The following is a 23,491-nucleotide window of genomic DNA, read 5'->3' as shown; positions in this document are numbered from 1 at the left end:
ACTCCTTGTTCTGGATTGAAATGATTGTATAACGAAAGAGTGTTCATGTGTTCCACGTTACCTGAGGTGTACTAAGTCCATGTTCTGGTTTGTCTAAACATTGGGAGTTTGTAATAACCAATGAGACACTGTAGCTAGTCTGGTAGGGGATTTTGGGTACTAAGGTGAGTTTTGGCACACCCTAATTCACTGAAGTTCCAAGTCTCTATGCACAGTTCTGTATGAGAACTGAATCCCTGCGACAATACAGGATCATCTTGGCCAGGTCCAGAAAACCTCAGCTGAAGTGCTTGATGTGTTTAGCAAATTTTATCAGCAACTATATATGGCAGATGCAACTACCGGAGTCGAAGAGCAGTTGAATGAGTTTTGTTCTGATATGGTGATTAAAAAATTGACACATGATCAGAAGGAAGTATTAGATGACAATATTACTTGGGAAGAAGTGGAGGCGGCAATAACATCGCTGGCAGCCGGTAAGGCCGTGGGTCCTGATGGTATCCCACTTGAAGTTTACCGGACCTTTCGCCAAGTTTTAAAAATAGAATTTTTGACTCTATTTTCGGCAGCGCAAAGAGGAATTGCGCCGGCGTCCTGGTGCAAAACTACTATTATTGTTTTTTTGAAAAAGGATAAACCTGAACTTCTGCCTACTTCGTACAGACCCATTTCATTAATCAACTCCGATAGCAAAGTCTATTCTAAGATTATAGCTGTACAGTTAGCTGGTGTTATTTCAGGGTTGGTCTCTAATTTCCAACATGGGTTTATCCCTGGCAGGGATACGGCGGATCATGTGAGACGTGTGATTTCTTTTTTGGTTTGGGCACAAGCAACCGAGACTGCATTAGGGGTAATCCTGTTGGATGCCGAGAAGGCATTCAACAGGGTTTCCTGGCCCTATATGTGGGAGGTTTTAAGTTTGAAGGGGTTTGGTCCTAAGTTTCGGTAAGCAATTCGGACATTATACATCTGTCCGAAAGCAAATATCCGAATCTCCGGTCAAGAGTCTGGTTCATTTAAGATAGGTAGAGGCACACGGCAAGGTTGCCCCTGCTCTCCTCTTTTATTTGCCTTATATATTGATTTCTTTCTGAATAAACTAAATCAGCATACAGGTATAAAGCCAGTTCAATTGTGTCTCATGAATTATAGAGCATTGGCATAAGCCGATGATATTGTTGTTGTCACAAGAGACATTGTTTCGGCATTACCCACGATTAATTCATTGGCAAGTCAGTTTGGGAGCTTCTCTGGCTATAAATTAAATATCTCCAAAACTCAAGCTCTTTATGTAGGTGCTGATCCCCCGGCTGAAGTGGCCATTGTGCCAGACGTTACATATTTGGGAATCAAAATCTCAATGCCAGTGGGGAATATTCCAGAATTAAACATGAATCCAGTGCTGGCTAAAGTAAACTCTACATTGGAGCGGGTGGATCACCTACACTTATCTCTTTATGAGAGATCAAATTTATTAAAAATGTTGGTGTTTGCCAAAGTTTTTATATATGTTTAGAACAATACCGATAGAATTCCCTGTGTCGTGTTTTAAGCAGTTAGAAAGGATCTGTTCTAGATTCTTATGGGGGTACAGCGGACAGAGAAGGGCTTATAAGAAAATGGTACTGCCTAAAGATCCTAGTGGTTGGGGCATCCCACACTTTGTTATATTATTGGGCTGCAATGATGCAGTATATAAGTCCTTTGGTAGTTGGAGATCGGGCAGAAATTCTGCCTTGTCATAGTCCATCAATATATGAATTTGGGTTGGGTGATGAGACTAACGAATGTCTAGTTAAGATTTTAGAACCAAGCTATTTTAAGAAAACTAAAGTCAAAGTTCTTAGTGCAGCCTATTCTGTTGGGAGAAAAGTTAAACGTAAATTAGGTATTACTAAGCTTAATGCTTATACTCCATTTTCTGCTCCTGTGCTCCTCCCAAAAAATTTTCGTGACCAAGTGGTGCAAAGATGGGGATTACAGGGAATATATCTGTTAGGTGACTTATGTACACATGGCCAACTTATGTCATTTGCAGACCTGCAATTGAAATATAGTTTAGTTAAACAGGATTTTTTCAAATTCCTTCAAATCAGAAGCTTCTTAACTAAGCAAGGGTTTGGATTGGAACATCAGTTTCCCAAGATTGTGTTTATTGAAAAAATGAAGAAAAAAACATCTATAGGCCAATATTATACTCATATGCTAGAGACATTCCCTGATGATTTAGATCTATGTCAAGGGAAGTGGGGTCGAAAATTAGGGGTTGAGGAGGTTAACATCAGTGATTCTTTAGGGCTTGCTAACCAAGTCTTGATGAAGGGGAGGATGCGCTCCCAACATTATATGGCCCTTTTTGAATTGTATTATACCCCAAGCAAGATCTCTAAATGGGGGACGTCCGGATGTGTCAACTGCAATAGAGGTGGCCTTTGCGCAGCTGACTCAGTCCATATGTTTTTTTTGTGTCCTAAGCTTGGGGACTGTATTAGGGAAATTGAGCAGTTTCTTGGTATAATAATTGGAACCTCTGTATGCATAACGGGAGAACTGGTGTTGATCGGTGTAGGGTCCGACATTGTGGCACATACAAGATCATGAGCCAGCACATCTTTTTTGTTTATTTGTATGGCAGTGCTAAGGGCCTGTATAACCAAGGATTGGATTAGCCCTGACCCCCCGACCTTTGGGTGTTGGCGCTCAAGGTTATTAGCCATGAATAATCTGGAATTTTCAATATATAAAACCAAAGGTATAAGGAAGAGAATAATGGGAGCTAAGATCTGGTCACCCATAACTGAATGGATTTAGGTGTAATCGGGTATGACTGTAAAGTGCTTGGCCAAGTCATGAATAAGTAAATGGCCAATGTATGTGCTCTCTTTATTTTTGTTTGTTAATTGATCTATATGATATATGCTTTAAATTTGTATAATATGCTTTATTTATGTCTACTGTAAATGCACAGTTTTCTCTAGATTGTAACCTTGGTTTATCAAGTTTGTGTCTATCCTTACCTCTCAAAAAAAAGGAGGTAAAATCAAATAAAAAAGGGTAAAAAAAAACGGTGCAGCTGTCCGCAAAACCAAAGAATGGTAAAGTTTCCCTCCTATTTTCAACACATATACATGTAAACATCAAATCACATTACTTCCCCCATTAATTCAAAAGCATACACACATTTCTATTGGTTACACATTTCAGACCTTTCCAAGTGACATAAATTTGAACCCTACCCCCAATCTGCCTTCTGCCTGTTACCATAGAAACAGTTCATGGAACACTTTACTGAGCACACAGGTCACAAGTTCACCACACAATGTTGCTAATCAAAACAACAAGTGTGCTTGACTTTTCAACATATCAGCGTATCATATGTAATGTTCCTTTTAATCAGTTTCATGCTTTTAAAAAACAGAAACATGCACCATAGTTTTCAGTGTAGAATGTTGTCAAACAACCAATCATTTCTTTTCTTTTTTCAAAACTGCATCTTATCCACCATTTTAGAAAAATATTACTTTTCAAACTGCCATTTCATTTACAGAGACCATCTGAGTGCATCCAGACCTCCCTTCAAGATGCTTAGAGTGTGGATTGTGGGACACTGCTATATTTTCTGGAGCCAAAGGTATGCAGAAAGCAGAAACATGGACAAAGACCTAGGTTTACCAAATGTAGACATTAAATGGATTGGACAGAGAGGGTTAAAGTGGCTCCAATTGATGCCATTGGTTAAATCCTTTTTGCATCTCCAACACCCTGACCTCATAATTGTGCACTGTGGTGGCAATGACCTAGGCACTTTCACTGGGGTAGGTCTGGAAATGCTTATAAAGGACACCTTTACAGAATTGATGTCACTTTTCCCCCAAACTGCCTTTGTCTATTCTAACATATGCCAAAGGCAGAAATGGAACTGGTCCAATCAATTTTGTCCACATATTGAGAAAGCTAGGAAACATGTCAATAAATCTGTTTCTGCTTACCACAACTTATTTTTTATTATTAGGTATTGCTCCAGCGAAAAGACCTTATGTTGTTCACTTGCCGGGAATGTTGGACAGGGGAAGGGTACGCGCTTTCCCTCGGCGATTTCACCTCGTGGACGTGCACATACAGCCCTGCGCCGTGCACATCTCTTGTCACGTTCTCAGCAAGTCAGCCTCTCGCAATCGTGCGCGCGCACACACACACACAGCCACACTCACGCATGCACACACACAGACACACACACACACATGCTCACACACACACGCATGCGCACACACACACACACACACGCATGCACACACACGCAGGCACACACACACGCGCGCACACACACGCGCAGGCACACGCACACCCCACCCCACTCACCGGGCACACGCGGGGCTTCCCTCACTGGGGGGGGCGGGCACCGGCAATGTGCCCCGACGACCCCCTCACCGGGTCTGTCGGACTCCTCTCGTCCCGCAGTAGTGGCGGCTGCACGGGATTCGTAGGCGGCTTGCTCCCTTCCCTTCACAGGAGCGCGGGGTAGGCTCCCGTCCGCTTCCTGTCTGTGCTGGTGGTCCCGCCCTCAAGCAGGCAGTCCCGCCTGGCTTCCTCTGTCTCGTTTTTTATATATCTTTATCTCAGGTCAGATCGGCAGCAGTCCTGAGCTCTCTGCTCCTGATCCCTCCTTCTCAGGCCGTTTGGAGGTAGTTGCATCTCCTCTGGCTCCCGAAAAAATGGCGGCAGGTGCAATGGATGAAACCGGCACCGCTGCCTCGGAGTGAATGCCCGGGCCGCCTCCCAAGGACACATGTGTGCCCTGCCTCGGCTCCCTGGGTGGTCTCAAGAAAGGTCTTGCGGCCTGTAGTGTGAAGGGAGGAGGACATCCTCGGGGGTGAAAGCTGCGCAGGGTTCACGGAAGGCACAAGCCCAACCCGAGGGCACCCAAATCAGAAACAGTTGTTGTTTCCTCACGGACTAAACATTCACGTTTACTGGCCGAGCAGCCTTGGAGTAAACGCGCTTCCAATTTACAACCATTTTATCGCTGTTTATTCCTTGAGGCGGAGATTTTTGTAATCGTTACCACACGCAGGGGCCGAGCCTTGGACACAAACACAGAAGAGGTGGAGGCGGTGTCGGGGAAGAGGGTCAGGCCTGGCAGTGCAACACGAGCAGTGCACACACATCTCTGCAGCAGGCGCTCAACCAAGTCAGCATGCGCCAGCAGCTCGTCCAGCTGAATGCAAAATATGCCTTCTGTTTCCGGTGAATTTATGTTAAGTTTGGCTTTTTCCAGAGTAAAAGCCAGCCCTTTGTTTATAATTTGCAATTCTGGAAGGGAAATAGTTCATGAACACAAACACGCGAAAAGCTATAGCTGTTGCTGATTAACATAACAATTCTGTCTTTTTTCGCTGGAATAGACTTCTATTTGGTGAAATACACATCTAAGAAAAGTTTAGTAAACTCAAAAACGTCTTTTCTTTTTGTATTTGGTGTTAGATCTGCTGTCGCGATGATTCTCTATTAACAGCGTTGATATAAAACTATGTGCAAGGTAGGCACCGACTAGTAGCGTCTTACTATTACCCAGTCCATAGTATTCACTTGATCAACCTTAGACGGATGGATGGCAGAGATGGCCCTACTCTCATTCAAAATCATGACCGTGTAAACACAACAGGCGCCTGCTGCGAGTGTTAAACTCGCTGAGCCATCCTGCCAAAAATAAGACAGATGAGCTGATCCAAGTTAGCCACATAAACCCATCAGAAGAGAGTTTATTGTTTATTTTAGTATTTGTAGTGTACAGTCCTGTCCCATGGAAGGAGGCCAAAAAAGCATCTCGAAGGAAGGGGCCTTAAGCCCCCGGTGTCCGAGAGAGGGAGGGAGAGCCTGGTCGAGAAGTCTGCGACTCTTAAGAAAAGCTGCACAGCTTCCATTGATGGTGGATGGGAATCCCTATGGGGTGGGGTGTCCACATCAGGCACGGACATAGAGCTCAAATAAATGGAATGAAAAAGAGTGAAATGGTTTTATCTATCTATTACATTTATTTAGCGTTTCCCCCAAAATATTTGTCTCGTGGCCCATCGCGCAGATCTTAAGACCAGACACTACCAGCTGGGAAAAGGCAGGTGGAGTTTACAAACACTGGTGCTCGCCCTCTAAAGACAACCCCTGGCTAGGAGGACACGTATGTGCTGTGGGGTCTAGAGCCCAAGAAGTGATCTGAGCTACCCTATGCCTGGTGCGCTGGGACTAAGCTTCGGCAGCATCATATGGCGAGGTTGATTCTCTGCTACACCCAAGCAGGCCTCCCCAAAGGACTGATTCTGTGGAGATGTATTTTAATTCATAGATTTATATAGCGCAGCGTATCACCCATGAGGGTATCCAGGCACTGTCCATAGATCAAGTGATCTGCCCAGAATCACAGGATGTTGAGCCAACGCCGATACTGGACCCTGGGTCCCTCCAGCTCCAATGACGGCAGCTCTGGTCGCTGCGCCACACCTTCTTCGTATGTGCTCATACTGCCTGCCTGTGAAGAGAGTGGGGGTACCTCTAGACCTGTCCATGGTGAATGCATTGTATCTTTAGCCTTTGTACACATTGTTTAACAATGACGTAAGCCTACTGTTGGTCCTACCAATTTTACACATAAGGAAATGGAGCCAGAGAAGGGTAAAGTGATCTACCCAGGAGCACACAGCTTAGTCAAGTGGAGGAGCCGGGACTACAACAAGAGTTGCTGCTTCCTCTCTGGTGTAATCGGTGGCCTCAGAACGAAGAACAGCTTTTGTGGAAATACAGCAAGGCAGCAGAGTTTGATCTTTACCAGTGACAGCCTGGGAGTTGCGCCGTGGAATGGTTGTAGCCTGTATTTGAAAGGGCAACAGAGAGATTTGAATCAAATAAGGAGCGGAGGCAAAGGTCCTGAGAGTCGGTTGAGTCCGAAGCACTGGCAGAACCTGCTTGGTAGGGCAGGGTCTGGAAGACAGCACGTCTGCAACTGGAGTTACTTCCGCCTCCTGCACAGACGAGGGGCTGCTGCATACCACTGCCCGCACTGCACACCACTGCCCGCACTGCACACCACTGCCGGCACTGCACACCACTGCCCGCACTGCATACCACTGTCCGGACTGCGCACTGGCTCCCGGTTGTTCAGCGAGTACGCTTTAAAGCCCTGGTCCTGGCACATAAAAGCTCTACATGGCCCCTGCCCCTCCTACCATTTTACCTCCCGACCCGTCATCTGCGCTCTGCTGCGCAAAGGCGGCTGGTAATCCCTAGGTTTAGAAGAGCCCGCCTGGGAGGTCAGTCCCTGGCGGTGAGAGCATCCACCATGTGGAATGCCCTGCCCGATGCACTAAGACAAACAAAAGAACTAACCACCTTTAAAAAAACTTCTGAAAACATATCTGTTTAAACAAGTGGTGTAACCGCCCCAGTCTGCTTTGTCACTGTTTTCCCCAACGCGCCAGGACACTCTTGAGTAGCAGTGCGCGATACAAATCCATATATAACATAACATACCACCGCCCGCACTGCATACCACAGCCCGCACTGCATACCACTGTCCGCATTCTATCGCTCTTCCAGGAAACAGCCATGTCAATCTGAGAGGAGTCACTTTTTAAAAACTTCTATTTACTATCAATATAACGAGGCATGTGGCAGCAGTTACATCAGTACATTCCGAGACCATTAAAGCTTTTGAATATGTTTGTTCACCCAGATATAATGCATCACCCTTTCTTCTATAACATGCAGATTAAATGGTCCTGACACGTGAAAAATGCCTAAATAGGACCGTGACAAAATTAACTTGAAGCCCTGATAGCTCCGTCGGTAGAGCATCAGACTTTTAAGCTAGGGGTCCAGGGTTCAATTCCCTGTTCGGGCGCATAGCATCTTATTCAACTTTTATCTGCTATTAACTATATTAGAAATGAAGATTTTTGTCAGCTTTTTACTCTCCTCTCTCTACCGAAAGGTGAGCTCCGAACGTGTTACTGGGAGCTCGTGCTCTGAAGAGGGACAAACAGAACTATGAGTCTTAGAGGGCCGGGGCGAGGTCAGTCACACCCCTGCTGGGGACCCCCCTTCACTGTGGCACTGCTCGTTCCCCCCTGGCTCGTGCACCGCATGCAGCCTACAGAGTGTGGAGACACAAGCGAGGTGTAAAGTGAGTATACATCAGTGTCCCACCCTCTAGTTCGATGTGTCACTGGGAGCTCATACTGTGAGGAGAGATGCACAGAGCTGTAAGGTCTTACAGGAAGAAAGGAGAGAGGCATCCTGCCCTCATGGACAGCAACACCACCGTTCCCCTAAAATAAAACACTTTCTCCATCAAATATAATCCATGATATAAATATGGAACATTACATTTTACCAAGTGAGGAAACTTCTTAGTAAATCCGTTTTCATTTGCACTTCGTTATCAAAACAAATTGCATTGTTTTCCCACCAAGATACAAAAACAAGCATTTGCAATACAATAGGTCTCGCATTTACACGAGTTTAAGCTATTGGCATTGTAAATGACAGTGCCTTTTATTTATGTTTTAGTAACCGAAAACAGAAATAAAAGGCTTTGTTATTTGCAATGTCAATAGCTCAAACTCGCGTAAATGCGAGACCTATTGCATTGCAAATGCTTGTTATACTTATTATTTACCACAACATCTACGTTTCAATATGCATGGCATCTATAGGAGAGATGGTGTACATTTTACAGATGGGGTTAACAGAGTCTTCCTCTTGACCTTTAGACTCTGCATAGGTACTTACTTGTAGCTACCAAAATCTCTCAATAAACACAAGGGCTCGTTTTAGAGCCACCTAAGAACTAAACACAAAAGCTTGATGTATATCTAAAGAAAATGTTGTGATTTTTTGCTTGGAGTGTAACACCAAATGCTTGGAAGTCGTGCACCAAACGCATTGGAGTCACGCACCCTACAGATTGTGGGTCATGCATCCAACGCGTGCACACCAGGGGGCCGCACTAAGCGCCACGCTGGGTGTGCGACTCTTAATTTTACCGTAAAAAAATATAGCCCCTAACACTAATTTCTAATATCCTCGAGGACCCCATCCCCTGGGGCTTATAAAAAATGTTGGGGACCGTGGGGGGAGCCTCAATGCCCCCATGGTCCCGCCTGCTCCCTGCGTCCTTCGGGAGCCGGCATTGCTTTTCCACATGGTAGCTGCTAACATGCAGCTCCCCATGTGGAAAAGCAATATGGTTTGGATTTTGAAAGAGAGAGCAGGTTTCCCTGCTCTCTCTTTCAAAATCCAAACCAAGTTTGCTATGGGAGGGCGGGAGCCGTGAGACACCCGACCTCTTATAGCAAACAGCAGTGTCCCGGGGGTAGGCACCCAGGACACTGCAGGAGCTGGCCCTGGGCGGTGGTGGTCCCCAGGGCCCTCGAGGGCTCCAGAAGGGGGACCACGCAGCCCCCCTCTCACAATACAGAAAGCGCAGGGGTTGGGGGGGGTCGTTGAGGCCCCCCCACCACTAATTTTGCAGGGGGGGGCTTGGAGCCCCCCCCAACCATTTATTTTATAGCCCCGGAGGGTGGCAGTCCCCGGGGCTAGGGGCCCCTCTGGGCCCCACACACATTCTGTTAATTTGCCCCCGGGATTTGCCCCCCGGGGGCTAATTATAAAAGAAGCCTGTTATACATATATATATATATATATATATATATATATATATATATATACATACATACATACATACATATATATATATATATATATATATACATACATAGCCGACAAGGGAGGCAACATTGTGCTCTGGCCAAGGAAATTATATCTGGAAGAGGCCTATCTCCAATTAAATGATCCAAACTGCTACCGACACTGTGATGTGGGTTCACTTAAAAAAGCACAAATGGACTTCCATTCGCTATTGATGGGATGGCGATCTGGTGGACTCATAAGTATGGATGAACTCAAATGTCTAAAGAATGATCACCCTATCACCCCCGTGTTGTACCTAATTCCTAAGGTGCATAAGGATACAGCTAAGCCGCCGGGAAGACCAATTATTTCGGCGTGTGGGGGGTTGTTGGAAAAAGCCACTGCGTACATTGATTTGTTTCTTCAAGAACATGTGTTGGCACTTCCTTCTTATGTTCTTATGTTCAAGACTCCAGTGACCTGCTAAGGAAGCTGGAAGAATTGCAATGGCGTAGTGACTATTGTTTGATCACTTTAGATGTGTCATCACTGTACACCAGTATTGTGCATGCAGATGGATTAAGGGCTATTGAGTTCTTTTTGGGGAAGCGGCCAATTGAATTGGCCGAGCATAACAAAATGCTGCTCACCATGATTAGCTTTTGCTTGCACAACAATTATTTCATGTTTCTGAACCAATATTATCAGCAGGTCAGGGGCGTTGCCATGGGGGCCTGCTTCTCTCCCAGTTATGCCTGTCTTCACATGGGATACTGGGAGAGACAGGTCCTCAATGGTATTCACCATGAACAGTGTTCTCGCAATATCATACGATGGTATAGATACATCGATGATATTTTGATGATCTGGCGGGGAACACAGGAAGAAGCTGAAGATTTTATTGTTGCCTTGAACAGTAATGATTTCAATTTGTCTTTCACATCACATATCAGTCAAAAGGAAGCCCACTTTTTGGATATAACCTTGGAGGTCAGTCAGGACAGGCTTGAAACAAAGCTCTTTAGAAAGCCAACTGCAGGAAATACTATCCTGCATGCAGGAAGTCATCATCCGCCTCATCTAATTCGGAGCATCCCCTATGGGGAGATGCTCAGAATTCGGCGGGTCTGCAGTACGGATATGCACTGTATAACAGCACAGGCAGCCAGCAAACAAAGGTTTCTGGCGAGGGGCTATGCAGAAAACCTTATTGATACAGCCATAAGGAAAGCAAATGGCCTGTCCCGCAGTGATGCACTGATCCACAAAAAGAAAAAAGACAGGGCTGGCAAAGATGGGGCCAACCAACCAGTCAGACTTATCTGGACTTACAATAGTCAACACATGGCACTACGTAAAATAATCAACCATCACTGGGATCTGGTTAAACTAGATCCGGTGATAGGAGAACGCATGCCTAACAAGCCAATCATTACCTACCGCAAAGCATATTCATTAAATGATGCATTAGTTAAATCGAGTCCGGAGGTAATCCCACCCAAAAACTGGCTAGCAGCAAGTCGAGGCTTCAAAAAATGCTCCAGCTGTAAGGCATGCTCGCAGGGGCTGAATAAAACAGAGTACCTAACAGCATTCTCCTCAGTGCCAAGGAAAATCAACAAACAGTTGACATGTAAGACAGAATATGTGGTTTATGTGCTGGAGTGCCCATGTGGTCTGCAATATATTGGTAGTACCAAATTGCAGGTTCACAAGCGGGTACTCCAGCACATAAGGGCCATTAACACAAATGATACCGCATATCCAGTGGCCCGGCATTTTAAGGAATTCCACAACAATAAAAGTGGACTCCTCAGATACTTTGCCATAGACTGTGTTGGTCCTCTTAGGAGAGGCGGTAACAGAGAGGGTATTTTAAGAGCACTTGAGACTAGATATATCCTTGAAATGGATAGTAAGGCTCCTAATGGTCTCAATTCCACTGAGGATATTTACACTTGCCTCTAGTTCTCTGACTATCTCCTTCCTTCTCTCCCAGTTGCACATAGGCTCCAACAATTATGTCCCTTATAAGTTTATTTGTAGTTGGCCAGGACAAACACATATGAAAGAAAGAACTTGGTTGTTTGATCCATATCCGTTAAGAAACTGTGTTCCATACTTGGAGGTATAGCTGGTTAAGAATATAAAAGCAAAACAACTAACTGAGCTAAAACATTTGTTTTTAATCACTTGTTTAATAATGCATTCTAAATCTACAACATATTAGGGGTTCTGCTTTGCAATAACTTTCGAAGTTGTAATGGCAATTTTTTACCAATGGGTTTTAAATGTGTCAGGCTTAGCACAAATTGCTAAAACATCAAACAGCGTATTTTTGCACATATATCCGAGCAATTGAGATAATGAATTGTATACATTAACTTATATCTTTTTAAAAACAGTAATCATTACTTGCACATTATGTAAATAGTTGTAAATATATGAAATATTGTGGATAATACATATAGTTATATTTTTCTATTATGATAGTATATTTTTATATGTAAATGATTGTTTAGTGTGTCGGATATTTATATATATATTTAAGACATTTAGCAAAGCAATGGCTGATGAAAAAAGATAAAATGTGTAGTCCAGCAGGAAATGCATTACGCTGTGTATGGCTTTAAGGACACTCCCTTGATTTGAAATTGGTTAACCAATCAAATTGTTGTTTTTTGAATGCACTTGCACTTTAAATTTCACGTAACTCTGTCTGTGCGCCATGTGACCAAGGCCTCTGTGTAGGCTGAAACGTTATACTGCCGTGGCGTGCTGAGTAATAAAGTAACTCACTGCATCTGGGTCTTCCGTTTTTCCTTTGAAGTGATGGCTCTGGACTATGGGCGCGTCGTCTTGAGGGTAACGAGTATGCAATATATATATATATATATATATATATATATATATATATATATATATATATATATATATATATATATATATATATATATATATATATATATATATATATATATATATATATATATATATATATATATATATATGGGATTCAGTGAGGAGTACTTCCTACACTGATCGTTCCAGAGAAAGAACCTTTTTTCAGAGATGTCCAAACACTCGAGCATCTTGCTGGTAATTATAAACTGCCGTGACTGAGTTCCATTAGGATATTAATTTCATTAAAATGCATCGGAGGATGAAAAGAACCAATTGGGAACTGTGCCTTTTTAAATAAGAACTTTCAGTAAAATACCACCATGTAACTGAAGTTCCCGATGCACTGTGGGAGATGTATTTTTTACCAGTCATGTGACCCAAGACTTTTTATAAAAATGGATGCACGTAAGCATTTGGCTGTGGCTTCTTCCCGTGATCAAGGCAGAGCGCAGAAACATGTAGGGAAAGAGAAGCTGTCAGTGCATTCTACTTTGAATAAAGGAACCAACTCTGGAAATGGGCCTCTGTTTTCTGTGCTCAGCTGTAGTGAATTGACAGGCTTCTCCGTGCCTGTTGTTGAGAGGCCGCCCTGAAGGGTCGGGGGCTCCACTTCTCGGATGCTTGTAAACGATATATATATATATATATATATATATATATATTGCCTTTTCACAAGTGTCCAACGACGAGACTCACTCGCACCAGAAATAATAACTTGCAGTGCACCGAAAAACAGCGTGACAAATCCTTTTTAATAACAGTGCCTAACGCATTTCAAATCTTACATCCTTGTTCACGGGCCAGCAGCATATGATTGCAAGTTCATATCAAGGGACTCACCATAAATAGCCACACGTAAAAGTTCATTCTCCTCAGGTGAGTAAAATTAGATGCCATGCATTGTGGGATTGGTAGTCACTTTGCAATATTTCTCAAATGTTGCTGATTTTCCAAAAGCAATATTAATGACCATGATAAGTTTGGAAAGGCACGATGTTCAAGATGCACTAAATATCGCAATCTGGTGCTCTGCCGGGCTCCGTGTTCAAAGGGCATCTAATTTTACTCACCTGAGGAGAATTAACTTTTAAGTGTGGCTATTTATGGTGAGTCCCTTGATATATGAACTTGCAATCATATGCTGCTGGCCCGTGAACAAGGATGTAAGATTTGAAACGCGTTGGGCACTGTTATTAAAAAGGATTTGTCACGCTGTTTTTCGGTGCACTGCAAGTTATTATTTCTGGTGCGAGTGAGTCTCGTCGTTGGACACTTGTGAAAAGGTAATATATATATATATATATATATATATATATATATATATATATATATATATATTTTACGGCAGGATCTGCGCACCCTGCGTGCACCGGCCATTTATTTTTTTTATTCAAATTTTGAGCCCTGGGGGTCCCCTAAACAGGACCTGCCCCCTTATACGTTTTGCACACTTGTTCCACTGACTTCTTCAGCCTCGCTTCTACTGAGGCACAAAATGGCTGCCAACAGTTCCTGGTTTCGAATGTTTACAACCACTTGACAGCCAATTAGCATTCAGCGCGTGATCGGAAGGGTGCGCTTATAGTGCGCTCTTAGTGCGCTCATGGTGCGCTCAGGGTGCGCGGATCCACCGCGGCTATAGATATATGAATTATTTTAACTGTCATTTTCTCAGGAACTACTGAACAGATTGACACCATTTAAGCAAAAGGCACGGGTCTGAACTGACGACTACCTCTTTGCCAAATTTGGTGTAATTCCGTTCAGCCGTTCGGGCTGTAGCTACGTCAAAATGTCCTATGGAAAATTGCACGGGGAAAACACGTTTTGGGACCCCCTTTTTTCTCGGCCACCGCTACACGAATCATCCCAAAACTTACACGATAGGTTCGGACCATAGCTGATAAGTAGTTTGGAAAAATCGCGAAGATTCATCAACTGGCGCCAAAGTTATTCCAAATAGAATGTTGAGGATTTCCTATAGAGAATAGGTCCTAACTATAACTACCTACTGGCTGCCGCCAGTAGGTAATATATATATATCAAACACAAAAGAAAGAATATCTGAAAGAGACACGTTAGTGATAGATTCCTTACCTTAGAATATTCCCAGGCGTCAAACTGGATCCGGACATTTTTTGCGTAGCAATACCCATGCGCGTCGGTAGGCGTCGTCCGCGGCTCCGCGTCCGTCGTCAGCGTCGTGGGCGCCCGGATGAAGTCGTCGGAGTACTTAGACGCCGCCTCCGTGTGCTGACGTCAGTTCTTCTTTTTTTCCGCGCCAGCAAGCGCCGATCCGGAAAAAGTGGTACCTTTAGTCTATTTTTCACTAAACTTTTTCGATCATTTTTTATCTACTTCGAAGTCTGTACGACTCCGACGGTGCCGGTAGGGATGCCCGGGTTCAACCCCAGCGCCGACTGCGACTGACTGTTGTCCGTTACCGATCCCCATCGCTGGTGTCTTCATTGCCTAGGCCTCGACCACGACGACAAGGCCTGCTCTGACTGTCGAGCCCTGGCGTCTAAGGTTAGGCGGGAGCAGTCCCGCAAGCGACTCGAGCTCCGGCAGTCGGCCCCGCGCCGCTCGAGGTCCCGGTCCGCGAGGAGGTCAAGGGACCGGTCGCGGGGTCGGAGCCACCATGGCTCCGGGAGTCGTCTTCGGGCTCCTCAGGTAAGCACAAGAAGTCGAAGAGACGTCATCGCTCTTCTGACTCCCCCCTACGCTCGCGCAATGCGGCCGGGGGTTCGGGCGACACCGCCCACGCGGCTCCGCCGGAGCCCCAGGTTTTGCGGCCTGCTCCATACCCGACGGTCCCTGGGCAGAACGCAGCGCCGGGGGAGATTCATGACTTCCTCAATGCCATGAGGTCGCTCGCTCCTCCGTCGGGTTCCGCGGCGCCTTCGGGCCCAAGCAGTCCCGACTTGGTCCCCACGTGGGCCGGGTGCTACCCGGGTGGGCCCCACTGGATCCGGGTCGCCGCCGGTCGACCTCACGACTTCGCAGGCCTCAAGGGTGTCGCCCCCGGCGCCGTCCCAGGACGACACCGTCCCTGGTCCTGCCCTTGGTTCGGGACCGGCGTCGGAGCGGCGCCGCTCTCGACGCCGATGGGAGATTTCTATTTCTATGACCCGGCCCCATCCTTTGAGCCTGAATACCAGGCGATGGGTGACGAGGGGGAGTGGGAGGGGTCTGAGGGCCCTCTGGCCCGTGAGTGTCAGTATTCTGCGGACTGGACAGGAGAGCTTGGGGATGCCAGTGGTCTGGACACTTCGCCCAACACTGGTTTTGTCTCCCCTCCTAGCGTGGCTACGGAGGAGGGGGCTGCCTATAGCGTGGTGCTGATGAGGGCGGCCAAGGCCTTGGGCCTTGAGCTCCCCGTCGCGGCCGTGAGGACTAACCTCCTCACTGAGGTCCTTAAACCGCAGGCAAGCTCGGCCGAGCCTCTGCTGCCGTTTAATGAGGCCCTATCAGACGTACTTCTGGGCACTTGGTCCAAGCCCGCCACAGGTCAGCCTGTGGATAGGAACGTGGCCAGGCGCCACCGCCCGGCTCCGGGCGACCCTTGCTTTCTGTCTACCCACCCCACTCCCGAGAGCCTGGTCATCCAGGCCTCTAATTCCCAGGCCGCATTCCCGTCGGCTCCCCCCGACCGGGAATCCAAGAGGTACGAGCAATACGGAAAGAAAGTATTCTCCTCCCTGAGTTTAGGATTGCGGTCAGTCAATACTGCATGCCTCTTGGGCCGCTACACCCACTCTCTGTGGGATACGGTCGCGGACGTGCTGCCAGAATGCCCGGTGGAGGTCCGGGCTAAACTTGGCCAAGCCCTTGTGGAGGGTCGAGATGCGGCGCGTTATTCCATCCGGTGTGGGCTGGACTGAATGAATGGTAACGGCATATGCATCTACAAGTAAATGTAAGTCTTTGCAGGTAAGTATGAAGTGCTTTTTAATATATATATATATATATATATATATATATATATATATATATATATATATATATATACACATACACTTACACACATATTACCTATTGGAGGTCGCCAGTAGGTAGTTTATTTCCATAGGAAAAGCGTTTTTTGACTTGGCTATATTTTTGGCGCCACTTGATGATTCTTCACAAAATTTTCTTTAAAAAGGGGTAATAGTACGTCTTGTTTTGCATTGAAAGTTTTGGGGTGATCCGCCAAGCGGGGTTTGAGAAAAAGAGGACAGAAAGCTAGCTCCTGGTCCAGAAAGAGTGCTTTTTAGGTCTCGCCTATGACGAACGCGCTGAAAGCGCGTTCTCGCAAGTGATAACTATAGTCGTCGTCTCAGCAGTTTGAGACCGACGAAGTGAGACAAGACCTGGCCGCGTGCAGCGTTTCTATATAGGATAACGTTGTGCGCGCGGCCAGGTCTTGTCTCCACGGCATGCGAATGCAGACCGGATCGCGTCGCGCGCCTCTCTGGAATGCAGGGGGAGTCTGCAGAGAGGCGCGCGGCGCTGATAAACAGGCAAGAGGCGTGTGTGGAATCCGAGAGGCAAGAGGCGCGTGTGGTTGGGGGGCACTGGTAAGTTAAGTTGGCTTTATAAATGCATTTGCCCTCCCACCTCGTGTCTCTTTGGACATGGATAATCCCAGTGTCTTGTAGTAAATAAAGTACATACTGTGTCCCCCTGCGGGAGCAGCCTTTTCGTATTACGTGTTTATGATGCTTAATCGGGCCGACCTATCAGTGTTGGGTCTTGCAGCGTATTAAAATAAGCGCAGAAGTAGAAAGGTTTGAAGGTCAGTGATAGCGCTGCCTGACTCACGCCGCCAGTAACGTCTTTAAATATATGCGCCCACGGGCTGAACGGTTAGCCAACAATCCTATGCAATTCGCACACTTAAGCTTGTGCACTGCTTCTGTTGCTGTTTGCGCATGCATCCAGATGTGCTCATGCGCGGAAGAGCTTTCACGGGAAGTTTTTGCTCTCTTTGTTAACTAACTTAGCAAGCGTGACACGGTTCGACGTTAATAACATCCTGAGGCCTGGCTCCACAGCGCAGCTCTCTGCTGGACGTATCTTTAAAAATTCTTTCAAAATCAACTTAAAGGAGGCGTACCAGTCTTTCACCTCATGCTGTTGGCTCTGTGGGGTATTCTTCCGCCTCCCTCCGTGGTACTTACTGCTTGCATGACAGTGCTGTGTTGGGTAAATCACAGCTTGTGATGCTAGGCAATTCTTGATCGCGCTCATGCCAGGAGTCTTCCACAACACTCTTGCACATGACTTTGAGCCGAGGCTGCGGCATAGATTTACCAACGGAATAGTTTAAATTGACTAACAGGCCCAAATCATTTTCACCACGCAGAAGTCAGCGACTGATATGCAAATTACCTTGTAACATGAGGCACGTAGGTTGTAGACGATGTATATGACCATTTGTCATGTACCAAGAGCTCTATGAAAGTGCTATAAGACTTGCCATTTAATAATAATAATGCCATTTATTTATCGGTTTTCAAAACCAACACATAAATAAAATAATTGTCATTTACAATGCCAATAGCTCCAACTTTTGCTAAGGCGAGACCGTTGCATTGTAAATGCTTGTTGTTATTTGGTGTAAATCCTTTCAATAGTTTTGGAGAAATTTAAAAAAACAAAAAACTAATTTGAATCTAGAGCGCGGATCCTCTGAGGATCCAACTAAAAAGTTCCTTAGGAGAATTTAGTTCCTGGTTTATCTTTTCCTCATAGAATTTTGCCTGGGCCTTTTTAATATCATATGGTAAAGCCTAATGGTTGACTTATAACTAGCTTTTAGAAGTGGATTGTAGTCCTTCCTCCATTTTCTCTTCAACTTCTTACAATCCTTTCTGAGGTAGACTAAGTGAGCATTAAACCAGGGTGCCTTTTTGGTGTTTGGCTTAGATGCAGTTTTAGGGATACCCTTCTCTTCTGTCTTGAGTAATCCAGTTTTCCCAGAGAGTATAAGCCTCATTCAGATTTCCTTTTAGATTTGGGGTAGAGGTTTCCAAAGTTTTCAACCATACTTCCAGGTTGAGTTTTGCCCAATTCTTCACCTGATTGGAAGTAATATTTTGATTTATTTTTTGGGCTACTATATTAGTCAGTGTGAAAGGGATAAAATGGTGATCAGACCAGGGCACAGGTACTAGTGTGAATGCTTGAATCTTTGGATCATTGGAGATTAAAGGATCAAGTATATGTCCTTTAACATGGGTTGAGGTGGTTACATGTAGATTTGATTGCATCGTCTCTAATTCCTGCAACAGTCTTTTGATGTACGGAAGGTTATGTTCATCCAGATGAATGTTTAGATGACCTTGGACAGTGATTTGCATTTTCCTCATTAGTAGACTGGCTAGGGTGTCTATCAAGTTTTCAATCAAATTTGCACTGGGCCCTGGGCATCTATAGATTAAGACTCCCTAAAAATGTGTATGTAGGGGAAAATGTGATAGCTTTCACAATCTAATGTTGGAAGTGAGGTAGTGATGCATTTATATTCAATCTTTAGTCAGATAGCTATGCCACACCCTACCTTTCCTATACGATCATGTTTGTATATTTGGAACCCATGGGCAAAGGCTGTTAAAATGACTGGAATAGAACTATTGTTGAGCCAGCTTTCCATAATAAACAGAACATCTAAGTCTTCCTCTTTTAACAGAAGCTGTGTCTCTATTTTATGTTTTGGGAGGGAGTGACTATTAATTAAGCCTAATGTCCGAGGTTTAGCTTCTGGTTGTAAGGATTGAATCAGTGTAGTCCGCTTGTTATGCGCTTTTAACTCATACACTGTGCACATACCTTAATTACCTCATCCAGATTGTCCACTCTCCATGAGCGGTCGCATCGTGAGTCATGACGTGATCTTATCAGCAGCAACTGTTCTGATGTCTAATTTATCTGTTTGGGGCAAGTTTGTGCAGGGTTCCTGGCCCCTTTACCCATACTGGCGCAGATGGGCTTGTCTTTGGCATGCCCCACTGCGCCCCCGCAAGCCAGCTGTCATTTGAGGAAGTGGGCGGCTGACAACTAACGCGCCAACCTACAACTACTCTGGCCAGTCACTATAGTAGAGTGGAATAACACTACCTCTCTGCCACTGTACGGTTGCAATATTGCCATTATGATGTGTGTCCTCCCCCCAACAACAACCGTGCAGTAAGACTCTTAGAACAATACTAAGAAGGTTTTAAAGTCAATGTTTAAAGTTTCCAACTAATTAAAGGATCTCTAGTCAGTTTACATAGACAGCGATTCCCTTGACGCAGCGCTCTCCATTAGTCACCAGTGTGTCCACGAACTGGGCCAGTCTGAGAGCTAGGAGTTTAGCAAAGATTTTGAGTTCCATATTTGTTTTATTAATAACCACATTTTATTGATTTTGATTATAATACACAGCTGCATCCACATAGAAGTACAAGCTTGAAGTAACATCCCACCAGATCTGGTCGCTGGGCACCCGCAGTCGCCCAACCCCAACATACATTTACAAAGGCAGTCTATAATAAGCACACCACTTTCCCCATATCTTAGCATGCTTTTGAAGGCAACCACAAGCCTCGTAGATGGGTCGACTGACAAACCACTCAACACCCCTTTGACACTTTTTCAGGGAAGGGTTTCTCCGTGGGCCTCCAGCAGCAGGCAATGTCCCGTTTGGCCACCCCAGTGCCCTCCAATAATCCCAGTAATGCCGCACGAGGGCCCAACTTATAGTGTGTTGCAGGACTGCAGAGATCTCCCTATCACTCCCTTCCAGAAGGGCACCAGGCGCGCACAGGACCATGTGATGTGAAGAAAATCTGCATTCCGGGCCTGGCAGCATGCCCACTGAGTTTGCTTCCCCACACCCATCTTCTGCAAGCAGCGCAGTTTCAAGTAGGTAGCATGCAGATAGTTGACTTGTACCATCCGTAACATAGAGGAAATAGCCAATTCCAGCGGGGTGGGATAGGCATCCCTCCAAGCTTCATCATCTTTTTCTCCCACCCAGCCCTCCCACCTCCAACGTAAATGTGGGAAGTTATCTGTGGCGTTCATTATCAGAGACTGATATATTGCCGAGCTCGCTCTCCTGCCCAGATGACCCGTTGATAATTTTGCTTCAAGATGGCTGTATTTGAGTATCTCTGTGTCTGCTGGGATATGAGTTAAAAGGGCTCGACGCAGTAGAAGGTAGCGTAAAAACTGTGTACGTGATAGGCTTTATTGTTCCTGTAGCACCTTAAAAGACATCAGAAGCCCTTGCCTACGAATGTCACCCAAGTTGGTAATGCGGTCCCAATGTAAGAACCCCTCAAGGCCAGCCACCTGGCTTAATCAGGTCGCCCACCATAGGGGTGTCACTTATGTGAGGTGGCACAGCCAACAGGTGTGGCGCAAGGCCTCTTGCAAGAATGGATCAGCAGGGGCAACAGGGTACCATATTGAAGGTCTAATTAAAATTGAGAGACCAGGCCCAGTCCGGTAGGCAAGAGATATGGACCCCAAGATACTGAAAAGAATATAGTTCAGTAAAAATGTTGGGGCACCAAATGCGTCCCAGGGCATCGCCAACCACCGAAGCCAGGACCGATTTGCAAGTGTTCACCCGGAGGCCTGATGCCTCGGCGTATAGCCAAAGAATGTCAAGGCATTGGGGCCCGTCATCTGAGGATCACTAAGGAATAGCAGAACATCATCTGCATATAGGGCAATGCAGTCTTTTACAGCCCCCCCCCCCCCAATGCCATCCCGGAACCTGCGCGCCACATCATATTAGACCGGCTAACTGCTCTATGGCAAAAGCAAACAGCAGCGCTGACGGGGGGCAGCCCTGGCGCATGCCCCTGTGAAATAAAGAACGGTGGGGAGAGAATCCCGTTGACTCAGACCTGTGCAGACAGTGCCGTATGCTTGAATTCCATATTTATCGGGAAGAGGAGGGGCAGAAGGGCTCACATCACAGATTGTGGTTAGTGGATTTTGGAATAACCACAATTGTCGTTGAGTCCCTTCCTGCAGGGAAGACCCCAGCACCATGTCTCCTGGTATAAAGCCAGAAGGTGTGGGGCCAGCTTGTCCTGATACTTTCAATAGTATTCAGAGGAAAACCTGTCTGGCCCGGTGTTTTTCCAGTATTCAATGCCAGGATAGTTTTCTCCACTACTTCAATAGTAAGGGCGGCCTCCAGGGTTGGTCTCGATGTAACAGATAGTGAGGGGAGTTGGATCTCCCATTGCCAGCGGGGTGTGTATCTCGGAAGGGGCGTCAGTCGCTAATATCTGCTCTATCTCCATCGATGTGTGGACTGTCCTGTCCTGTGGGTGTTGAAATGTTGGGACCACCCGGGATGCCAAGTCTCTCGTGGCCAACCAGTAAAGTAATTTCCCATTCTTGTAGCCACATTCATAGACCCTTTAATTTGATGCCCTCCAGCACTGGGGGGGCCTCCTATGGGGTCAGTTGACGCAGAGAGGCCCTGTCCCGAGGTAGCTTATGACGAAAGTCACCTGAGTCCCCAGTCGAGGGCTGTCTTTCCATACAGGGTATTTTGTCTTCTACCCCTGTCACTGCCTGTCGTTTGGCATTTTCACGTCGTCTAACAAAGGATTTTGCCAGTTCTTGTATGGTGGCCTTACCTGCTTCCCAAAGTGTAGCAGTAGATTCCACAGAGCCCTGGTTAATATTGAAGTAGGTGGTAATCTCTGTGGCAGGAAGTCTGTACCATGAGGGCCTGCGAAGTGCCACACGTTTAGGTGCCAAATAAGGAAGGGACCCAGCATGGTGGGCCATACCGGAGGGTGAGTAGTGTTGCAAATTATATTTGGGGCACAATATGTAGGTTAGACAATATTTTTTACTATGATATTCTGACATACAACCATTATAGAAACCTAATGTAATGGAAGCGACGGGCGGTGAGGAAACATGTAACTGGGACAGTTCTAGACAACATATGGCTACATTGATTTGTATACTTTCCATCACTAGAGGATGTGAAATCTACAACAAGAAACTCACATTTCTGCCAGTCAAGCAGGCTTTGTCAGAATGCCACTCTCATCATTGATTAATTGGAATGTATTTAGTTCTCGTTCACCAACATAGGAATGTCGGCACTAAATACAACAATGGATCAAAATTTTAATGGCTGATAGAAACGACAGGATTATTAAAGTTAACAGAACAGGTGTGTTTTTATGGCCTTTCTAAAGACTAAATAAGAATGAATGTTCTTGAGATGAAGTTGAATACTTTTAGAATTGAGGTTTGAGTAGGTGTAATGCTCAACCAGCTATTCGTGAGCATTTAAAATTGGACCATACGCTTTTCACTGGATTATAAATTGAGAATCGCTCAATAAGGGGGGATTCTTCATGATATTGCTGAGTTATTGGTATCAGGGTCATGGCTTATTTCGTTTATTTTAATAATGTAGTAGCTAAATTTGCCTTTCCTCTTTTCACATTTCTTCATTCCTACTTTACTCTGATCATTCTTTTTTTTAATCCCACATATGTTCCTTCTCTGTCCGCTGCTAATTCTGCTTTTCATCTCTGTCTCTCTCCCCATTCCCTTTATAATTCCCATTCCTTATTCTATTATCTTCCCTTATTCCTTTTGGCCCTTGATTCCTCTTGTTCTTTCCTCATTCCCTTGCTCCTTTACATTTGTCTTTCACCCTCCCATTCAGCTTATGTATCTCTAGCATCTGTTTCCTCTCGCATATCTTTCACTTTCTACTGTCCTTCCTTATTCACTTTCCAGAAGTTCACCTTGTTGCTCTCTCCCATTCATTCATTCGAACCCTTCTTTATGGTCCCTTAAGTTTTTTCTCATTGTTTATGTGCTCATTCTCTTCTCACTCCGGTTCCTCATCACTCTTGTCACACCTCTCTGTATAGCTCAT

The 23,491-nt window shown here is 45.5% G+C and overlaps 1 protein-coding gene across 1 annotated transcript in view; it reads left to right on the top strand.

Moving 5' to 3' along the window:
* The window catches only part of EPHX3 (epoxide hydrolase 3), a 155,906-nt gene that overhangs the window by 112,592 nt on the left and 19,823 nt on the right, over nt 1-23,491 (top strand). The gene's annotated exons all lie outside the window — the stretch shown is intronic.

This window comes from Lissotriton helveticus, chromosome 1_1 (genome assembly GCF_964261635.1).
Source record: "Lissotriton helveticus chromosome 1_1, aLisHel1.1, whole genome shotgun sequence".
In the NCBI taxonomy this organism is placed as follows: Eukaryota; Metazoa; Chordata; class Amphibia; order Caudata; family Salamandridae; genus Lissotriton; species Lissotriton helveticus.
This window is presented reverse-complemented; position numbering and strand designations above follow the sequence as displayed.